Source organism: Cebus imitator, unplaced genomic scaffold (assembly GCF_001604975.1).
Source record: "Cebus imitator isolate Cc_AM_T3 unplaced genomic scaffold, Cebus_imitator-1.0 Scaffold194, whole genome shotgun sequence".
Taxonomy (NCBI): domain Eukaryota; kingdom Metazoa; phylum Chordata; class Mammalia; order Primates; family Cebidae; genus Cebus; species Cebus imitator.
This window is the reverse complement of record NW_016107509.1, coordinates 2,127,310-2,150,973: the sequence shown is the minus strand read 5'-3', so window position 1 is coordinate 2,150,973 and position 23,664 is coordinate 2,127,310. Positions and strand designations below refer to the sequence as shown.

Below are 23,664 nucleotides of genomic sequence, written 5' to 3'. Positions count from 1 at the left end.
CTGTAGAAAACAATTAAACACACATTTGGTTTGTACAAACTGTATGTATTATAGAGTTCTCCTTTCTGAAATAAAGATTCCTAGAGTCACTGGTAACAGATAAAAAGCACATTTCCAATTTATGATAAAGAGTGGTACATTTTCCAACATTATAGCTTGGCTAACAGGATTCAATTCAGCAAACATTATTTAGCACATATTACATGCCAGACCACAGGGGAGAAAAATGAAGCTCAAATGGCATTCACTGTCTAGTAATGGCTCAAAATCTAGCATCAAATCTCCTAGGAATATAAAATCTAATCACTTTATATTCTTTTATCTCCTAAGGTGTCAAAATCTAAGGTGTTACTGTTCACGATGGCAAAAAATGTTAGGTTACGTTCATGGTTTAGCATTGGAAAAATCCAACTTTAAAGGTGTATGTAACATGAATATGACAAATACAAACCATCTCAAATAAATACCACAAGTTTTCTCCACTGTGATTATTCCACAATAAATGACTACCACATGGCATGTGGTAATCCAATCTGGCTGTTAGACCAGAACAACAAAATTGTTCCAGCTGATTCACGACATTCATCAGCTACCTACTCAGAACAGACATTCATAAGTACACAAAGATGGATCCGTAACAGTGATGCAAAATATGCATCGCTGGTTATCAGATAAAACACTATTGGATGTTCTTGCTATTAGGCGACAGTTGTGAATTTAATCAAGGCTCTACCTGAATTACTTGGTGAGCCACCTCCACCCAATTCATCCCACAGGAAAGAAAGTGAAATGAACACCAAAAAATAAAAGCAGCAACCCAAAACACTATTGACAGACTTACTAGGACACTACTTGTTTTTTCTATTTTGTGTTAAGCATGCACAGAAGCAAGAGGAATCCGGTAGGTTTAACCTCAGATTAAACTTGAAGGGCCCCTCACAAATGCTCTAACACCTAAACAGAAAGGCCAGTATCTACGGTCAAACTACCATGACCATGCTCAAGACAACACTTCACCACATCATTACCTTGTTCTTACCACATAGCCCATTCTTCACAATCCGTATAATTCTGAGACATGTTCCTTCTCCACCCACCCCAAGGAGAGAGAGCTCTAGAACCAAAAATCAGTAACACTTATTAGAAACTTAATCATATATTAAGACCTGGCTGATATGGTGGAGGGAACTCTAGCTTTGGAGTAAAATATTGCTAATTTGCATGTTGGCTCAAAACTGTATTTTCACTGGTTTCTAAATCTCTTTAAAGCCTTCCAGTGGCCCCAGTTGCACCTACTACCAGCTTATTTAACTCTAAATAAGCAGGTGTGATTTAGACTGAAACAGTTATATAGCTGACTAAAACCAGATTGACTTGCCAAATGTAATCATAGAAAGATAATGGGAGACGTGAATCTAAAGTCTACTAACCAGTTATTAGGTTACTGAACTACTCACACAATTATGCTGTAAATCAATTTCCCTTTTGTACACAGGTTTCCCCTGACTCTCTTTCACTCTCACCCTCTTTCTCTTGTCATAGGCCCCCTTCGGCAGTCTGATAATATCTATAGGCTTCCTCTCAGACTAATGTTTCAAATGCATAAAATACACACTGGATTTGTTGGTATCACATTTATGGACCCCTCCCACTTGACTTTCATAATACACTAACTGCAGGTTATGAGCTTTTGTTATGGAAGGAACTGAATTAGATGGACTCTTCTACTTAATCTTTGATTCCAAACTCATGGAAAGTTTCATTATAACGAACTCTTGTAAATAATGTAAAAATCATTTGCTTTACAACTTATTGTGATTCTCTAGATACCTATACCTAGTATCCCAAAACCCTCAATTTTTTATGTTAACGCACATGGCCTCTGATAGATTTACCTACATATTTACTTATAAATGTTTAGATATTTATACCAGACAGTGAATATATTAAACACTTCTGATCATCTGTTTGATCAAAATACAACACTAGAGATACTAGGAATAAAAAGCAACAAAATAAGAAGTCCTCTCTTTCATGGAAATCTAAAATATAATTAGGGGACAGGAGTTGAGCCTCATGCTGTAATCCCAGCATTTTGGGAGAATATGGCAGGAAAGACTACCATGGGCAACATAATGAAAGCCCATCTCTAAAAATAAATAAATAAATAAATAACCAGGTGTGGTCATGCACATGTATTATACTTCTAGCTACTCAGGAAGCTGAAGTGAAAGGACCACTTACGCCCAGGAGTTTGAGGCTTCGGTGAGCTATGACTGTGCCACTGCACTCTAGCTTAGGCAACAGTGAGACCCTGTGTCAAAAAAAAAAATATATATATAGATAGATAGATATATAGATATATGTAATATACATATGAAACATACAGGAAATTCATTTTTGTAAGAAAAGTCCATCTAATTCAATATATTATGAAATATATTATATTGTTAGTATATAGATATATAGATATATGTAATATACATATGAAACATACAGGAAATTCATTTTTGTAAGAAAAGTCCATCTAATTCAATATATTATGAAATATATTATATTGTTAGTACATTATGAAAGTTGGGTGGGTCCATATATGTGGTACCAACTAAACCAATGTATATATTATGCATTTGAAACATTACTCTGAGAAGGGGCCTATAGACATTATCAGACTGCCAAAGGGGGTTTGTGACAAGAGGAAGAGGGTGACACTGAAAGAGAATGAGTTGGGGAAATCTCTGTACAATAGGAAAATGATTTACAGCATAATTGTATGAGTAGTTCAATAACCTAATAACTAGCTAGTAGAAAACTTACGATTCACATCTCCCATTATCCTTCTGTTATCATATTTGGCAAGTGAATCTTCAGTTTAAGCCAACTATATAACCTTCTTTCAGTCTAAATCACACCTGCCTATTTGGTACTAAATAAGCTGCTAGTGAGTACTATAGCATCACTCACTGCTAAATATACTAAAATTAAAAATATTTGAGGTTACGTTTCCTGATTGTTTCCCAAAGAAGAAAACAATGACACTCTCCAACAACCAGTTTCTCAAAAGAAATCTTTCAAAACAGTATCTGAACATGGCTCCTCATTTCCATCAACTACAACATTCATGTTTTTCCTTGCAGCTCCAGCTCAAAGGACAACCACAACATTCAAAGCAACAGCTGTACTTTATACAGATTTTGCAATTTAATTTTAGCTTTGATCATACTTGATTCTAATCATTTTTTCTTCCTTAGAAAAGGAAATTACAAGCCCAAGACAAAAATCAGTTTTACAGAGTATTTATAGGATTGCTCATCATACTAGAAGTGCCAAAAAATTACATGTAAAATTTCAGTAAAACACAGTTCTTAAACATTTGTTTTACTTAAGTTTCTTAAGCAGCAAAACAAAAAGCTTTGCAACAAGAGTGTGAGTGGCCATTTTAATAATTTGCAAATAATTCTGCTTAAATAATAAAAAACACCTAGTTAAAATTCTGCACTCTTTAAATAATCACTAAATACTTAATTTTAATATGACAAACTACTCAACTTCATTAACAGATTTTACACATTAAATGTGATTCATCCAACTTATGTCTTACAGATGCTGTATTTATTGACATTTACAGAAAAACTCACAGCAGTGACACCTCTAAGAAGTGTCAGAAGAGAAAGCCAAGCAATTAAAGGAAGTGTTTAATAGGAAAGCTATGATTTATTTCAAGTATAACAAAAAAGGATCAGTTCTTTGAACCTTTAAGTATCAAAAGAATTTTAAATTTAGACCTGATAAAACACACCATCTTGTCAGTAAGCTGATAACCTTGAATAGTGAAATAAATGTTAGTATTATCCTATTCCTTGAAAAACATTCCTATCAATAACAGGGTAAACACCTGTTTGGGAGAATTATAGTAACCTGTACCAAATCCCTATTTCACAAATGCAGCATAATGATGAATTTTTATTTCCATCACCACTCTAGCCTTCAAAAATATCTAGACGTGGTTGTCAGTAATTCATATCCTACCCACTCTATATTCTACTGCCCCAGTATTTAAAAACGAGTTTAGGCCAGGCATGGTGGCTCGTGCTTGGAATCATGGCACTTTTGGGAGGCCAAGGCAGGAAAAATTTTTAAAAATTAGTTTTTAAATTTAAAAACAGTAAATTAAAACATTTCAAAAAACATTAGGGAGGCACGATAGTGTGCATCTTTAGTACCAGCTGCCTTGGAAGCTGAGGCAGGAGGATCGCTTGAGCGCAGGAGTTCAAGACTGCAGTGAGCTATGATTATGCCAGTGTACTCCAGCCCAAGTGACAGCACAAGACTCCACTCCTAAAAAAATTAAATAAAAATGATTACAAGAGCTGACCAAAAACAGGTAATTAGCAAGAACACTACCTTCAGACTTTAATTTCCCAATATTTGGGGTCTCCCTAGATGTCTGATTTCTATTTTAATTCAGTTGTAATCAGTAAATTCTCTCTCTCTCTCTCCTCAACCTCCTCCACCCGTTTTTGATTTTTTTTCATTTGTTTGTTTTTTTGGAGGCAGAGTCTCACTCTGCTGGCCCAGGCTAGAGGGCAGTGTTGTGATCTCAGCTCACTGCAACCTCTGCCTCCCAGGTTCCAGCAATTCTCCATGACCCAGTAATGGTGCATTATGAATATACCATGTGAATTAAAAAATGAATATTCTGCATTGTTGGATAGAGTGTTCTACAATAACATTTTGGCCAGGACGGTTGATAGTGTTGTCCAGATCTTCAATGTCTCTAGGTCTATTGATTTTTTTATCTAGTTGTTCTATTATTTGCTGACAAAGGAGAGTTAAAGTCCCCTATAATAATTTCAAGCTATCCTCTTCTGGCACTCTCTCTCATTCAGAAGTCTCCCCCTCATTCTCTGACAGACATGATTGCCCTAGCCTTTTATCTCTGGGTTCCCCAGACCAGAAAGGCTGCATACTTTCTATAGGAGCTTTCCACCCTGTGACTGTGGTCCATCCTTTGGATAGGCTGCTAAAACAGAAAATCCACCCTGTGCCAGTTTTTTCTTGTTAAGTTTCAAGTCCCTTCTACAATCTGCTTAGTTTTGCTCACACTCTAGAGTACTTAGATTTTATACTGTATCCAAAGTTTACAATTATTCTGCAGGCACATCAATCTATTAGCTTATTTTGCCATATCAAAAGTCTCTACACAGACAAATTTTTTTTCAGTCTTACTGTATATATGTGTGTCTGTCTCTATCTGACATACTGAACCCAGAAAGATGTGGCTCTATAAAAAGTTTGATAAACATGGTACAAACAAGAACAAATTTCATGAAACAGTAACTTGAGGGTCATAGTGTATCCAGCAAGAGGAAGGTCATTACTAGCAGTGGTTAAATGTTTATTTAAATAAGACTATTCCAGTAGCTATGTTGGAGGATGGATTTGAGAAAGAAGATCAGTTAAAGCACTAATTTAACAATCCAAAGGATAGACTGGGAAGTAATAGGAGGCATAAAAGAATGGGGATTATAAGGCCAGAGAAAATAGCAGTATGCAGGCAAGAAAACAAGTTTCACAGAAATTAAAGGGACTGTCAAGGGAGAAGCCACATTTTGCTCCCACAATCTGTAGTCTGAAAATACTAAGGCATTAACTCCTCTCTCCATATTTCTTACATTCACTCCTATCACCTCAGCCCACCCTACAGAATTGGAAAATAAGCAAGGATCATGTCTCTTCCATCCCATGCTAAAAGTAGACCTCATTAACCAATCACTGCATGCTGGCCAATTGAACCGAACTGAACGTATCCTTCTTTTTAATAATATAGAAGTTCCAGGGTATCACTGCCAACTAATTAGCTTAAGCATATGGTAGGACATCTATCTGCTATCCCTAATTTACATATTGACCAGACTACTCTACCTTAAATGAATGTATATATAATCAAACTAAACAATAAAACAATTTTTTAAGTGATCCCTGTTTATACTGTCAAGCTCAAATTCATACACTGGGCCTCTTAATCTAGCACAACCCACCTTCAAATTCATCTATTCCCTTACCTATATGTTCAGACCCCTCACATATATGTTCACAATTCCACCCAATCCCTTTTTATAATGTGACATGTACATTTCTATCTGCAACCCTTTGTTTACACTACCCCTGCTAAAAAGCCCTTATAACTACAATTCCCAGCTAAATTCTTTTCGTCAAGATTCAAGTCTGGTCCTCACAGCCGCTTGCATTATCTTCCCCTAAAACATTTCTATAGCAAACCAAGCAACAGGTTATTATCTTTAATGCTGATGCTTTCTACATTCAACCAATCCACAAACAACATGAGAGTAAGAACCTTATTGATCATCATGGAAAGGCAAATCAAAACCATAATGATACTATTTCCTATCTAGTGAGATGGCTATAACCAAACAGACAGATAATGAGTGACAGTGAGGATGTGGAAGACTTGGAACACTCATACAATGCTGGTAGGAAATGTAAAATGGTGCAGCCACTTTCAAAAACAGTCTGACAGTTCTTCCAAAATACAGGCATACAGTTCAAGTGTTACCATTTGACCCAGCAACTGCATGCCTTAGGTGTATATACCCATAAGAAATGAGTATTTATGTCCATCGAGGAATTTGTACATCAATTTTGTAGCAGCATTATTCACTATTGCCAAAAAGATAGAAACAAAACAAATGTCCATTAAATGATGAATGGATAAACAAAAGCGATATATCCATACAATGGAATAGTACTCAGCCATAAAAAGAAAGGAAATACTGACATATGCAACAATGTGAAGTTTTAAAAAAATGCTAAGTGAAAGAATCCAGTCACAAAAGATACTTATTGTGATTCCATTTGAAATTGCTCCATATAAAATATCCAGAATAAGTTAATCTATGGAGACAGAAAAATAAATTGTGGTTACTTATATCTGAAGGGAATGGAAGAAAAGAATGAATTTCCTTCACTTGTTTCATCAGCCCTCATTATTTACTTCTGTCAAGAATAAGTAAATCTACAGAGACAGAAAACAGATAAGTGGTTCTTAGGTCTAAAGGGAATGGAAGGTTATGGAGGTAACAGCTTAAAGGGTGTAGAGCTTCTTTTGGGAAGTGATGAAAACATTCTAAAACTGATCGTGGTAACGGCTGAACAACTTTGTGAACGTACTACAAACTATTAAATTACATACTTCAAATGACTAAATTGATGACAGAAATTACGTCTCAAAAGAAGCTATTATCAAAAGAAAAAAAGACACACTAAAAGAGAAAGGCATGGAGTAACATGATGCACTAATTTTCAATACAGCTAACCCTGTTATATCAGGTCCTCAGGGTCTAGAAGACTTCACTATCTCAATAATTTACTTTCTTCTTGCCGATAAAAATTTAAACTATTAAGGCTAGTTAAAACGTTTAATATTTAAGACCAGAGAATTGTTAAGAAGAAGACTCACTTTTAGAAGTCATGCTTTAAAATGGTTCTGTGTATCGCTTCTCGGCCTTTTGGCTAAGATCAAGTGTAAAATGGTTCTGTATCAACTTTCATTTATTTAAGGTCATGATCAGATTTACATTTAAACAGCACTAAGTCGTCACAGTAGTAAGGCTGGATAATTTTAAAACATAAAATAGAAATTTTCCAGCCAGATGCTGTGACTCATGCCTGTAATCTTAACATTTTGGGAGGACAAGGCAAACTGCCTGGGCCCAGGAGTTCAAGACCAGCCTGGGCAACATGGCAAAACCCCATCTCTACCAAAAAAAAAAAAAAAAAAAAAAACACAAAAATTAGCTGAGGATGGTGGTATGCACCTATAGTCCCTGCGACTTGGGAGGCTGAGGTGGGAGGATCACATGAGCCTGAGGAGGTCGAGGTTGCAGTGAGCCATGATCATGCCACTGCACTTTAGCCTGGGTGACAGGGTAAGACCATGTATAGGCAGGGAGGGGGGAAGGGGAGAGGAAATTTGCCTTCACTTGATTCATTAGCCCTCACTATATCCTACAGAGCTCTTCTACCCTTCCAAAATTGGCCACAACACACTCTGTGCTCTTATACCCTCTTTCCCTCTTTCTTCACCCATCACATCTGATACTTATCAATTCTCCAGTACTCCAGAAAGATCCTCCAAGATTCTAGCCACACAGTTCAAAGCCCTAGGCCAAATTTAAAATATTTTATTAATGCAGGTAAATAGTTTACATTTTCTTTCTTACACTGCTATATCATTTCACTTGACATTTCCACATGAACGTCCCGTATCACTATATAAGTTTATCGAAGGCTGACAAGTCTAACTTTCTCAAATTTGAAACAGTAATATATCCATAATAAGTGAGTAAAAGAACATTTGGTTAACTATTGGGGGTTAAGAAGAAACATGGCAGAGGGTATTTAAGGTCAACCAACACTCCCAAATGCTCAGGCTAATCCACTCTGCATAAAGGTTTAATAAATAGTATTTTTAATTCTTTCATCGGTAGACTTTTGGGTCTGAACACTATGGACTTTTCACTGAAAGAACAAATGAGTTCCTCAAGTGGCTGTGGACTGTTTTTGTTTTTGTTTTTGTTTTTTAACAGAGATCTCAACAGACTATGAATAAAGTTGGTGTTTCTAAGTAGTCCAGCAGAATCTTTCAATCTGAGAAACCAGGGACATAAATGCCTCATTAAATAATCATTTTTAGGCATCTGCTAAGGCTTTACATTTCATACGACGTGTGCAACTCAATATATGAACGCCACTAAAGAAATGCTTCCTCACTGTGACAAGACTACCCTTTCTCTCAACTTACAACGAGGGATTCCTAGAAAACTATATCAAGCCATCCATATGAACGATATTAACGGGAATATAAGTATAAAGTCGTAGGTCTGAATTTGAAAAAGCTTATGAATCATTTTTCTCAGTGATACTACTAAGTATACTGTTGGCAAGAACATCACCCAGCACAGATATGAACACATAGGCCTGCCAAAAAGTCTACTTTCATTTCTGGTTTAAAATAACTATATAATTTTGATTATTAAATGTACTCAAATGTCTCAAAGGAACACAAATATTACCTGGCAGTTTTTATGTTGCTTCTCCAGGATTCTGAATTATGGGGACAACCGGACTCAAGTGGCATTGCACATGTTTAAGAGCACTTGTGCTGGCACTGAGAAATGGGACACCTGCTTCCATTTGCCACTTCCTCTACCAAGGTTATTCTCAAGCTGAAGGAGTACACAGCCATAGGAGAAAGTCTTGCAAAGTCTTCTGGCAATGGTAATTAGCACACACACCCTTTATCTTACCCTACTCAAAACCATATATACACTTAGGTCCAAAACCTAAGTGTGGAGCAGCACTGGGACAGCACTGAGATTTAACTGATCTCTACAGTGAACTCACTCTAAAATAAAATTACTAATAGTTCAATATAAGAAGTTAATTTTTCCAGCCATATTTAAAAGAAGGGGGAGCTTCCAGTAGAATGTTGAATAGGAGTGGTGAGAGAGGGCATCCTTCTCTTATTCCAGTTTAAGGGGAATGTATCCAGCTTTTGTCCATTCAGTATAATATCAGCTGTGGGTTTTTCACAGATCGCTTTTATTATTTTGAAGTATGTACCTTCAATCCCTAGTTTGAGGGTTTTTAACATGAAGAGATGTTGAATTTTATGGAAAACCTTTTCAGAATTTATTGAGATAATCAAGTCATTTTTTGCTTTTAGTTTTGATTATATGATAGATCACACTTATTGATTTGCATATGTTGAACCAACCTTGCATCCCAGGGATAAAGCTTGATTGTGGCAGATTAGCTTTTCGATGTGTCGCTGGATTCAGTTTGCCAGTATTTTTTTTTGAGGATTTTTGCATCTATGCTTATCAAGGATATTGACCTGAAGTTTTCTTTTTGTTGTGTCTCAGCCAGCTTTTGGTATCAGGATGATATTGGCCTCAGGAATTAAGGAGGAGGCTCCTTCTCCTCTATTTTTGGAATAGTTTCAGCAAGAGTGTTAATAGCTCTTCTTTATACATCTAGTAGAATCTGACTCTGAATTCATCTGGTACTGGGCTTTTTCTGGTTGGTAGGCTTTTTATTACTGATTCAATTTCAGAGCTCATTATTGGTCTCTTCAGGATTCAATTTCTTCCTGGTTCAATCCTAGGAGGTTGTATGTTTCCAGGAATTAATTCATGTTTTCTAAGTTTTCTAGTTTGCATGCATAGAGGTGTAGTCTAAGGGTTTTTGTATCTCTGTAGGGTCAGTGGTAATGTTCTCTGTCATTTTCTGATTGTGTTTATTTGTATCTTTTCTCTTTTTTTATTAGTCTAGCTAGCAGTCTACCTATCTAATTAGTTCTTTCAAAAAAACAACCCCTGGATTTATTGATCTTCCGCTTTTTTTTTTTTTTTTTTGAGACAGAATCTCGCTCTGTCACCCAGGCTGGAGTGCAACGGCGCAATCTTGGCTCAGTGCAACCTCTACTTCCTGGGATCAAGTGATTCTCCTGCCTCAGCCTCCTGAGTAGGGATTTTAGCTGTAATCCCAGGCACAGGGATTAGTACCTGGCTAATTTTTGTATTTTTGGTAGAGTTGGGGTTTCACTATGTTGGTCAGGCTGGTCTCGAACTCCTGACCTCATGATCTGCCCACCTCAGCCTCCCAAAGTGCCTTTTTGTTTGTTTGAGACAGAGTCTCACTTTGTTGACCAGGTTGGAGTGCAGTGGCATGATCTCTACTCACTGCAACCTCCAACTTCCAGGTTCAATTCTCCTGCCTCAGCCTCCCAAGTAACTGGGATTATAGGCATGCACCACCACACCCGGTTAATTTTTGTATTTTCAGTAGAGATGGGATTTCACCACTTTTGGCCAGCCTGGTTTCGAACTCCTGACCTCAGGCAATCCACCTGCCTCAGCTTCCCAAAGGGCTGGGATTATAGGAATGAGACACCATGCCCAGCCTGTGTGGTTTTTTTGTGCAATTCAATTTCCTTCAGTTCTGCTCTGATTTTATTTTTTGTCTTTTGCTAGCTTTAGGGTTGCTTTGCTCTTGATTTTGTTCCTCTAGTTGTGATGACTAGGTTATTAATTTGACATCCTTCCAGCTTTTTGAAGTCCTGGCCAGAGCAATCAGGCAAGAGAAAGAATAAAAGGCACCCAAATAGGAAGACAGAAAGTCAAACTATCCCTGTTTGCAGATGATCAGATTCTATACCTAGAAAATCCCATATTCTCTGTTCTCATAAACTTCACCAATGTTTCAGTATACAAAATCCAATCTATAAAAACCAGTGGCATTCCTATACACCAACAATATCCAAGCAACTACAAAAATAAAATACCTAGGAATACAGCTAACCTGGGAGGTAGATCTCCCCAATGAGAAATACAAAACACTGGTCAAAGAAATCAAAGGAGAACACAAACAAATGGAAAAATATTCCATGCCCACAGATAGGAAGAATCAGTATTATTAAAATGGCCATACTGCCCAAAACAATTTAAATTCAATGCTATTCCTATCAAACAACCAATATTCTTCATAGAATTAGAAAAAACTACTTTAAAATTCATATGGAACCAAAAAATAGCCCAAATAGACAAAGCAATCCTAAACAGAAGGAATAAAGTAGGAGGCATCACGTCACCCAACATCAAACTATACTATAAGGCTACAATAACCAAAACAGCATGGTACTACTACCAAAACAAATGCATAGGTTCATGGAACAGCATAGAGAGCCAAAAAATAAGGCCACACACCAACAACCATCTGATCTTCAACAAAGCTGACAAAAACAAGCAATGGGGAAAGGATTCTCTATTCAATAAATGGTGCTGGGATAACTGGCTAGCCATATGCAAAAGGCTGAAACTGGACTCCCTTCCTTACACCATAAAGAGAAACCGACTCAAATGTAAAACCTGAAACTATAAAAACTCTGGAAGATAAACAAAATATTAACAAGCCACACATCCAATAAATGTTTAATATTCAGAATTTATAAGGAACTTAAATCAATAAACAAAAAACAACTCCATTACAAAGAAGGCAAAGGATATGAACAGATACTTTCCAAAGTCAAACATATATGTGACCAAAAACCATATGACAAAATGCTCAACATCCCTAATCACCAGAAAAATGCAAATCAAAACCACAATAACATAGCATCTCACACAGTCAAAATGGAGATTATTAAAATGTCAAAGAAATAACAGACGCTGGCAAAGTTGTAGTGAAAAGGAAACACTGATATACTGCTGGTGGGAATGTAGGTTAGTTCAACCACTGTGGAAACCAGATTGGTGATTTCTCAAAGAACTCAAAGCAGAATTACCATTCAACCCAGCAATCCCATTATTGGGTATCTACCCAAAGGAATATAGAGGTACTAGCCTCAAGACACATGCATACGTATGTTCACTGTAGCAGTACTCACAATAGCAAAGATATGGAATCAACCTAAATGCTCATCAATGGTAGACTAAAGAAATGTGGTATACACAATGGAATACTACGCAGCCATAAAAAAAAGAATGAAATCATGTTCCTTGTAGCAACATGGATGGAGCTACAGGCCATTATCCTAATCAAACTAACATAGGAACAGAAAACCAAATACCACATGTTTTGTGCAAGTTAAACACTGAGTACATATGGACATGAAGGAAACAAAAGACACAGGGGCCTACTTGAGGGTGGAAACAGGAAGATGGGTGAGGGTCAGTAACTACCTATCGGGTACTATGCTTATCACCTGGTAATGAAATAATCTGTACACAAACCCCCATGACATGCAATTTATCTATATAACAAACCTGCACATATACTACTAAACCTAAATTTTTTCAAAAACAGAAGGTGAGTAGCCAAAACTTCTCCTCTCTCTCTCTCTCTCAAACACACACACACACACACACACACACACACACACACACAAAAAAAAAAAAAAAAAAAAAAAAAAAAAAAAAAAAAAAAAAAAAAAAAAAAAAAAAGGATGACAAATGGATTAACTTAGGTTTGGGAATGATTTCACACAAAGTACTTACTCTGCATCTGACCCAGTTTTTCAAAACTAACACAGGACTCTATCTAAGATTAACCACTTCAGAAAACAAATATTTACTAACCCTTTATATTCCTCTTTCTTTTTCTACCAGATGGTACAGTCTCAAATTGGGGTAAGGAATCTGAATAAGCATAGATAAAAGCTTCTAATAATTTATTTATTCACTCATTACACTCAACAGCTACTAAGAATGTATTATAATGACAGGCAAACCTGAGAGATAACCCAAAAATGAATAATATATATTCCTTACCGTCATAAAGGTATACAGTACAGTGGGAAAAACATCTATGACAGCAGTATGCTGAGTGCTCTGACAGCAGTAAGCACAGATTGCTCAGGAAGCACACTTTGGAGTACTTGACTTGGCCCCAGAAAAGGCAACTACCCACTAATTTAGGATCTTATCAAACCAAAGCAGTGGTTTTCACATGGAAGAATCTGTCTCTCTCTGGAATTCATGTTGATCATTTAAACTAACTTTTCTGATTTGAGAGAAGCCAACAAAAAACAAAAGAGTTCTGACTTTTTGCTACTACCTAGCTTTGGGAAGCCATCATCCATGGGCCTCTCATGTTTCTGTACATCTTGTGTCAGCAACTTTTCCACACTATTTCATGGACATCTGGATAGCATACAGCCTTAGGTGATACAAATAGTGTCTCCACAGGGGGCAGAGGACAAATTTGTGTCCTGACCAGAATAAAGATAACTTCTCCCTCAGGAGCGAAGGTTGTCCAGGTTTGCTAGCAGCCTTTTAATAACAATAGGGGTCTCCTGAGCTTGAGCCTTTACACCTAGGACAAAAACCTACTCTGTGTACAGCACCAACCCAGGCCTGTCACCACATGGCCCCTGTGGGACTTGCGGGGCAGGAGAACCAATGCAAACTTGAAGCTCATACTGCCTGCTGTGCCATGAGTTGTCCAGCAACATAAGAAAGTATGGCAGGCTAATTTGTAAACCTGCAAGTAGGGTAGAACCTCAGACTCTTCGTAATTCTTGAAACCTAGAAAAATTCTCTTTCTTCAGTAATCAGAAAAGCCAAAGAAATCTGAAATTTCTGTCACAAAACAGAGGTAATCGGGCTTAGGGTAGGTAGGGAAAAGAAGGAATAACTCAGCATGCCATACCTAATCATGCAATTACAAACTCCTAAGTCTGGTTAGCTAAGCTGGTGCCAGTAGACACACTGGAAACTAGATAGTTGGGCTCCAGGATATTGACAGCATATGCTTGGGCAATAAAACGCCTCTTCTTCCCTTCTTATTATGAAAGAGGGGAGATGAAAAATAAGTATTATGTGTAAAAAGACTCAATAATGGCTCAATAAATAAAATTAAATAAAATGGTTCAATAGTTACTAAAACACATATTACTAAGTACACTGAAAATGGAGCCAACCTAAGAAACACTTAATAGAAAATAGTAAAGAGAACGTAAGACTCACTGCAAGCCAGATTTTCATAGATTCCTTAAAAAAAAAAAAAAAAAGTTCCATCTCAGAAGATTTCAGTGGGGAGCAGAAATACAGTGCTTTAATAGAAATTTACCTACTCTTTGATTTGCAAAATCCTACTTTATGAATAAGTCAGCAAGTAGAAGATAGTTCAAATAGATCAAAAGATACAAAGAAAACAAAACAATGCTGATCCAAACCACAGGAGAGGGCATTATTTAGCAAGCTCATGCTAAGTGTTTTTGGAATATGCAACCATTTCCTACATCAAACATTTTGAAATTAGTGTACCTTCCAAAATTAGGTGTCACAGAAAGAAAGAAAACATTCCTCTGCTTTGTTGCTTCCCATGACAAAAATCAGTACATACGAAAATGCATGCAGGTGGAAGAATTATTCTAATCATCATCACCCAAAGACATAAAGGGAAATATGCCATTTTAATTTAAAAAACAAACTTGGGTGTGAATTATTATATGTAGGCATACCTTATCATGGTTGTCACTGAGGAATTAATTGATTCACTGACTCTAGCAATGAGAGAGGTAGAGAGAGAACAGACCAACAGGAAGGAAAATGGCACCAAGATAGATCATCCTTGAAAGCAGGAGCTTCATGCACTTTTCCAAAAGTTGCAATAAGTGATATCTATCTCATGCACATTAATGCCAAGAAATTTCTTCTTATATAGTCCAGGGACATTTACACTGCCCAGTTTACTAAGGCACTTGTTTCTAGAGCCTAAAATTTATGCACCATAAGAATCACCACCACATTGGCCTTATTAGAACTATAACAAAATACCACTGTTTTCAATCATTTGTTATGCCAAATAAAAACCAGCAGATTCTCTGCCCAACAGTATATCAAGACCGTCTGTCACCTCTATTCTAACAGTCAGCAGGCAAGCTAAAAGAAGAAAAGAAATCAAAAACAGCAACAGCCTTCTGGAGAGGAAAATGTCCAGAGATTGATGATCTGCTACCTGCTTAATAGAGATAAACTTTTTTGTACTATGGCAAAACAATACTGACTCGAAAAGTTTTAAAAATTTGGTTCATAGAAACAAAAATCATAGACGTTTCTAATAATAATGTGTTGAGGGAGAACTACAGTTTTTCCCTTATTTTATTTTGATACTAGGGATGGAAGTACTGTCAATGAATGCCATGGAAGAGGCTCATTTGAAGAAAAGGACTTCATGCTACAAACAAGCATTAAGTGCCTAACATGTGAAAGATGCTGCAGAGAATGAAGAAAAAAAGCAAGAAGTGCTACCTGATTCAAAGAGATTCATCCTACTCTACATTTCATCATACAGACAATGTGCCTACAAAAGCCTATATATTAATTCTTCTTCTTAATCTTTCTTCCCTTTCGGGGTAGAAGGTGGAAAATTCCACCAGAGAACCTGTCAGTCTGCTTTGTCCTGCTATAACAAAATACCTGGAACTGTGTAATTTATAAAGAAGAGAAATTTCTCACAGTTCTGGAGGCTGGGAAGTCCAAGACGAGGGCACCAGTATTTGGCATCTGGTATGAGCCTTCTTGCTGCATCCTCACAGGGCAGAAGGCAGAGGGCAAGAGGAAAAGACTGTCCTCACATGGCAGAAGAATAAGCTGGGGCTGGAGAGCAAGCTGGAAGGACACTACAAGAAGTCTTTTTATAAGGGCCTTAATCCCATTAAGGAGGAAGGAGCCCTCTGACCTAATCACCTCTTACAGCCCCCATCTCTTAATATTATCCCACTGACAACATTCAAATTTTGGAGGAGACACATTCAAACCATAGCAGAGCCGATACCAAAACGAACCAAAGAACTCTCGTATTTCAACTTTGGTAGTATCACCTATAGGGCCAAATCTTATTCATCCATAGTAACCCAAGAGGCATAGAAAGGGTTATAGGGAAAATGCAAAATCTATTCAGTGGCTAACAGTATATTTCCATTAAATATTCATTATGTTACGAATACACACACTCACACATACACGAACACCCTACAACACTGTATAATCGTATAGCATATAAGCAAAAGAAACAAACAAAAGATACAGAATGAGGTTTTATTATTGAAAGATAAAACAACCTAGAGAGAGACAAAGGAAGAAGCAAAAAGGTTAAAAAAAAAAAAAAGAATTAGGGAAGCAAATAGGGGCTCGTATTTTACAAAGTCATTATCTGTGATTGCTTCAAAGTTAAAACATTAGTCTTTCAGCAAAGATGGCTTGAGAAACTCTGCCCTAACGACTTAACATTTAAATCATGAAATCTCTATGCTAATCTTAATACTAACTTTATAAATAAGTTTAAACTTACACTTTACTTTCACTAAACAGTAGGCATTTCCTAATACACAGACACCAGACATCCCTGTTCCCACTTAACTTAGTACCAGCACCAGCTTCCAAAAGGGTCTGAATTACCTTCACCTTGCCCCTAGAGTGCCTAGCTCTCAGTGTTCTATTAACCAACTGGCAAGTTACTCAGAGAATCAGTAAAGCTCAGAGAACCAGTAAAGCTGGAATACTTTTTTTTTAATGTTCTTGAAATAATTTATTTCAATAAAAGCAGTGAAGTAGCCATCATTGAGAAATAACTTCAGGACTTTCTGTTTTCAAGTTTCATACTGTTTTCATTTCAAATTACCTATGGGGGAGGAGGAACAATAATCTTCTCGACGCTTAAAACCTCTAAAGGTCATGATCTAGCAATGATAGAAGAGTGCCTTAGACACCCTCCAGGGTGACCATCTCTGGCCATTCTGTTTGGAACTGCAGCATGCCACCCGCCTTCCCGGAACTTGTATCTCCCTTACACTGCTTCATCTTGCCTCTACCATAGCACACATATCATTTTTTTGTCCGTCGTCCCCTATAATGCACAGGGAATACTATTTGTTTTGCTAACAGTTAATGCCTAGCACCTAGGAGGTGTTCAAATATTTGCTGAATGAATTTATCTAAAAACCTCATGAAGCCTTCACTTAATAAGCCAGCATTTCACCTAAAATGTACACTTTCATGGTAAAGAACAAAGCTTTGCATCAAAGCAAAAGTGATTTAATTCTACCTGCCACCAACAGATGGCACTAGCCTCAGCTGTTGCCTTAGACTTGAAGCTGTGTTTCAAAACATGCAATGAAAAGAACAAAGTCAAAACAAAAATTTATTTGGACAATTTAAAAGTGGTGAAAAGAAACGTGAAAGTTGAATCCAGTACCATCACAAATCCCATTAACAAGCTCAGGTACTGATACACACACTGACTGCTCAGAGACTTAAAAAGTGGTCTTATGAACAGCATTTCTGGAAACTAATCTGCCATATTAGCAGTGTTGTACAGTTACATTTGTTAGAGCTATATAAACAAGCACTTGTTTATGAATTTGAAAACTCCTTATTTCCAATCATATAACAATCAATTTCAAGGGCGGTTCACATGACCCTCAAGAATAGCCTGTCCTATTTCATATTTCTTTCGTTACCCCTTTAACCACCTTAAAACCAAGATAAATAAATCCTGTAAAAGTAGCTGTTGAAATTTTGACCACAATAGTAGATGTGAAAATTTATTAGTCAGCAGATGCTATAAATATTGAGTATTGTATAAAAGAAGGAAATGAAGGAAAACAAGTCAATATTTGATATAATGAGCCTGCATGTTATAGAATAAACATCAAGCCCAAATCAGCTTTAAGCTTTCCACTGAAAATTTACATCCTCAGGAAGTCATCTGCATACAAAACTCAAATAGGAAAAATATATATAAAGCAACTCAATATATGTATCTAAGCTTCAAGTCACACAATAACTACTCCTTTTGAATTGGAACAAAGCTTAGATTACCACAAAAGAATTAAGCACAGGATGTAAAAAGCAGAAAAGACACCTATAAGACAAAAGAGCATATATACCAAACTCTATTTCAGCCAGGCAACGCATGAGATCATCCTACCACTGTTTCACCTCATGGTATCAAAAATTCAGAGTACAGTAGTCTTGACTTTAGAGCTCTTCCTTCTGTTTAAGTCAACTGAACATTATATAAGGCCCCTGAACACAAATTACCAGGTATGGCAGAAATAAAAATTAAGAGTCATGTGGCTACATTATGAAATGTCAAGAAAAAGAAAAAAATACTAGCAAAATTGACAACTGGAATCCAGAGGTCAGTGGGTTGAAGAAGTAAAGGATGGCTTCAAAGAACAGACAAGATAAGCACTGAATCTCCAAAGATGTGAAATGCTGGAGTGAGAAGAAAATAATCCAGGAAGGAATCCTTCACTGTTTAAGTGGAAACTGTGAAGAATGGACTGGCAGGACAATAGGGTAGGGGCTAGCTTACAAAACACAACTGAGCATGGAGGGTAAACCACTTGAAAAAACTACTAATTTGACCATGGTTCACAGGAAGATGACTCAGAAGAACATTGGGAATCAATTATGAAACATCCCTACCAGCCAAGAACGAGGTAATAAGAATCTGGGGGCAGAATGGCAGTGCAAGTGGGAAGTAAAAATGGAACACTAAAAGCCACCACTAAATGTAGAAATGACGGGAATCAAAGCAAGCAAAATCATAATGAGGCAAGTCAGAGGAGCCTAAGTACAGACTCTAGCTCTAGCACTTAACTAACTATGGAACATTAGGCAAGGAAGCAACTGAACGTGTCAAAGCCTGTCTTTGAACTTGTAAAATGACGGCAACACTACACAAAACTGTGGTAAGAATTTAAATGAATGAGATATGATAGTCAAAATGCATGGTAAGTTATAAAAAGTTGATAGATGTTAATCATTTTCCAGTAATTATTTTGCAAACACATAGTTAAAGCTTCTGAAAGTCATTAAGTACCTAACACAGTCCCTGGCATCTATAAGGTAAGTTGCTGCTGAAAGGAGAAAAAAGAAAAATGGGAAAAACAGAAAGAGAGAGAAAAAGTAAAGGGACAAGGAGCAGAAAAATCTTAGCTCCCACATAGCAGAATCTTGATTTGGATCTTGGAATATTTTTATAAGAGTATACTCATAAGCTTCAAAGTTCAGTAATCTACGTTTTAACACCAACAGTGAGTTCTTACAGTACTTAAAAAAAAAAAAAAAGAAAGAAAGAAAGAAAAAGCTACTAAAAAAACCAAGTAGGGCTCAATCAATGTAAACAGGATCTGGAATCAATTCTAAGGTACAAAGAATAATCTATGAGTATCATTCAAATCTTCATTAAAACTGACCTATGTTTACTGTTAAGAAAACTTTAAAAGGACATTTGTTGAGCTAAAATGGAATCTACCCAGGCTCATTTCTAAAAAGGTTTAAATTGAAGAAAAAAGAAAGCATATGCTTAGAGATTTCATTCTAACATTTAAGGAAATAAATGTTCCAAAAATACATTTTAATCATTTTAATTATATGTTCATGCTCTTCTCTAAAACCATCTCCCTGGAGGTCAACTTTCTCAATACCCAACAAGACAATCAGCCAAAACAAGGCTCTTCTCTGTGGTGGGAGGTCAACCAGCCATCTCTTCCTGCCTTTGTGCCTGATAACTCCTCCTGTACTCTCTCCCACACATCTCTTATTGCTTTATCACTCGTGGCACCCTCTCAACTGCTAAAAAGAAAAAAAAAAAAAAAATCTTGTTGTCCTTCACTGCGCTGATCTCATCAAATAGAAAAGGAATGTGACGAGGCAGCATTCCAGAAGGCCTTGCTTGCACCTGGCACTCAATACCTCTCTTCTCCATTTACGCTAAAGTCTAAAGGCAAACATTCATTTTATACTCCACGTGTGTGCACACACTGAGTAGCCCAAAATTATTTATAGTACTGTCAATTACACTCACATTACCCAATTACAGAAAGCAAACTACACACAAATAATGGTAGGCACGACTCGAGAGAAAGAAAATGTGACTTAGCATCACAAACAGGTTTCACTGCTAACTTCACCACTGTGACCTTAGACAAGTCACTTAAAAGCCTTCCATTCCTCCTCCTTAATTTTAAATAAAAGCTACCTTTCCTGTCATGGGGAAAAATGAGAACTTATGCAGAAAGTGTTCAGTATATGGTAAAATGCCAAATAAATAATTATGGTCTTAATTATAATGATATATTATTAGACATATTCCATAAAATCTACAATCTAATGGGTTCCTACTGGCTCCAAGTTTCAATTTGGTTCTTGGACAAATCTCCTTTTTCCTGAGAGACAAAAAATGAAGAAAATGAAATTCAAGATAAAGAGGATAAGCTATGAGTAACAAAACCAGTTCACTTCTGTGTCTGGTATGGTACCTACAAAGACAATTCCAAAACATGAGCAACAAAAATTTCAACAAAGTCAGCAGTGTCTGAAAAAGTGCTTATCTTCTCACAGGAAACACACTCATTTATATGTGCAAATGATAGTATTATTTCCCATTCTATGTATGGTTTGATTGCTCTATATCTGTTCTATCCTTAAAAATAGGTAATAAAGGAAAAAGTAGCCTCCAGTGACTGAAGGATGCACTAAAACACTAAAATATAAAATGCAAAAGTAAAGGATAAAATGGAAAGCCAGGCTGGGTATAGGGACTCACACCTATAATTCCAGAACTTTGGAGACTGGGGCAGGAGGATGGTTTGAGCCCAGCAATTCAGGTCTTGAGCTCATAAGGTCAAGGCTGCTTGAGACTTGATCACACCACTGCACTCTAGTCTGGGTGACAGGGCAAGACCCTGTCTCCAAAAAAAGAAAAGGAAAGCCAATTGAGATCATGGATGCAGAGTGACATTCAAAACCAACTTCCTTAAAAACATGGAGAAGAATCAAAAGATACTAATATGAGTGCAAATAAGCGTTAATTTAAAAAATCCTAAAGTAGGTAACAGGTAAAGTTAACAAGACTAGGCGAGGTAGTCAAAAAAAAAGTTTGTGGGGGGAGGGGGGCAGGGGCAGGGCATGGTGGCTCATGACTGTAATCCCAGCACTTTGGGAGGCTGATGGGGGGCAGATCACCTGAGGTCAGGAATTCCAGACCAGCCTGGCCAACATGGTGAAACCCAGTCTCTACTAAAAATATAAAAATTAGTTGGCTATGATGGCATGCACCTGTAAATCTCAGCTACTCCAGAGGCTGAGACAGGAGAATCGCTTGAGCCTGGGAGGCAGAGGTTGCAGTGAGCCAAAATTGGCCACTGCACTCCAACCTGGGTGACAGAGCAAGACTCCATCTCAAAACAAAAGAAAAGGCAATTAGCCTTTCTATTTCAACTGGAGAATCAAGAACTTTATTGTTTGTGCATAGTAATAGGGAATGTACAGGAAGAAACTGCACAACATTCCTTGTTTAGCATCTAAAATCCTATCAACTGCCCTAAAATGTTCCTCTTATTCAACAGACGTGCAATATATTTTTAATTTATTACAAAAAAAAAAAAAAAAAAAACATGCAGGTACATGTGTAAAGATAGAACTTCTTATAGTATAATGCAAATGCAGTCTTAGTAAACTGAATTTTCCAACACTATAGATACCATTTACTATCTAAATTAAATTATAAAGCTCAGCCTACGTCACTATATTATTTCAGAGCCAAGTAAATTTTTTATGCTCACATTTATAGAAAGTTCAACAACATCTTCTGAATCATAAATCAATGAGGTGAACTTCACAAAAGACAGGTTTTCCAAAAATAAACCCTACCTATGAGTTCTATACAAGTCATAGCAAACAAAACCGAAGTGAAGGAATAAGAAATTCAGTTAATTCTCTCCCTCATTCATGAAACATTTGTAAAATTTGCACTAGTCATTGTACCAGGCCCTGAACACACACTGATCAGTAAGGCAATATTTTCCTTTTGTTTGATTGCCCTGGAGTATGTTTCCCCAGGAAGACAGCTCCCTACCACTGAGACATGTGTTAGGGGACCAAGAGTTGTCACATTTCTACAAGCCTTTTGGTCATAAGGGAAAACCTGTCTAGTTCCTCGTAGTTGAGAAATCTCTAAGAGGTAAAGCTGAACCCAGAGCTACACATACAGCTTATCAAAATGTACAGAAGTAAAGCAGTATGAAGGAAATTCAGGACCACAGAATTTATTGACTGAAATCTCATCCTATTGTTCATACCAAGAATAAGAGTGGAGAAGGACTATTGTTTTCCTGGTGAAACCATGATGGAGGCAGAAGAGCATCAGCCATGGAAGATAAGATTTTACTCTGAATTGCCAAAAGTGGAACTTCATGCCCACTTGAATTGATCCGTTAGTTCTAATACCATGAAGAAATAGCCCAGAATCCAGATCTTAAAATCCATCAGATGAAACCGATTGACAAGGGTAACAAACAGACTTTAGAAGAATGTTTCCAGATGTTCAAAATATTCATCGGGAAGATATTCTGATGGTCACAAGAGATGTCATTAAAGAATTTGCAGACCAAATCTTCTATCTGATGTACATTACAGTAGTGATGTACATCGTGTTGTTTGTTTTAGAGACAGCATCTCTCTCTCTTGCTCAGGCTGGAGTGTTGTGATTCAGCCATTGCTTGCTGTAGCCCTGGACTCCTGAGCTCAAGCGGTCCTGAACCTCGGGGAGATGACAGGTGTTAGTCACTATGCCTGGTCTGATGTACATTATTAACAAGTGAGTTATTCTTAAGTACAAAATAAAACCTCCAATCAGGCATTATCTGTTTAATGGAGGGGAAGAAAAGGCTTGCATCAATTTCTTTTGTTCTTCCTTGTTTCATTTTTTTCACTCTATGAAAAAGATACTTGCTCCGTAGAGTTGCACTGTCACAAGCAGAGGCTGATTCCTGCTCCCTGCATCAAGGGCACTTGGGAGACAATGCTGCTGAGTGGGTACAGAATCATATTTTATGGTAGTTACTGAAATGTGGGTTAATCAATCACTCCTCAGGGACTGATAGTTTATCAAGCCCAGAGGTTTTACCACATGTGATATGGTAAAACCTCTCTGGATGTAGATGAGCAGATCTGAATATGGTCTGGAGGAATTTTTGACCCTCTTTCAATAAGAACAGCAACAGGAGGTATTACATAGTGTCACTGGGGCCCTCTTAGAACCTTGTCAGTAACCCAAAGAAACCTA

The 23,664-nt window shown here is 37.0% G+C and overlaps 1 protein-coding gene and 1 pseudogene across 2 annotated transcripts in view; one reads left to right on the top strand and one right to left on the bottom strand.

Moving 5' to 3' along the window:
* Window positions 1–23,664, bottom strand: part of DDX10 (DEAD-box helicase 10) — a 274,959-nt gene that overhangs the window by 188,166 nt on the left and 63,129 nt on the right. The window lies entirely within an intron of this gene.
* LOC119473934 lies at window positions 7,514–7,729 on the top strand (annotated as a pseudogene).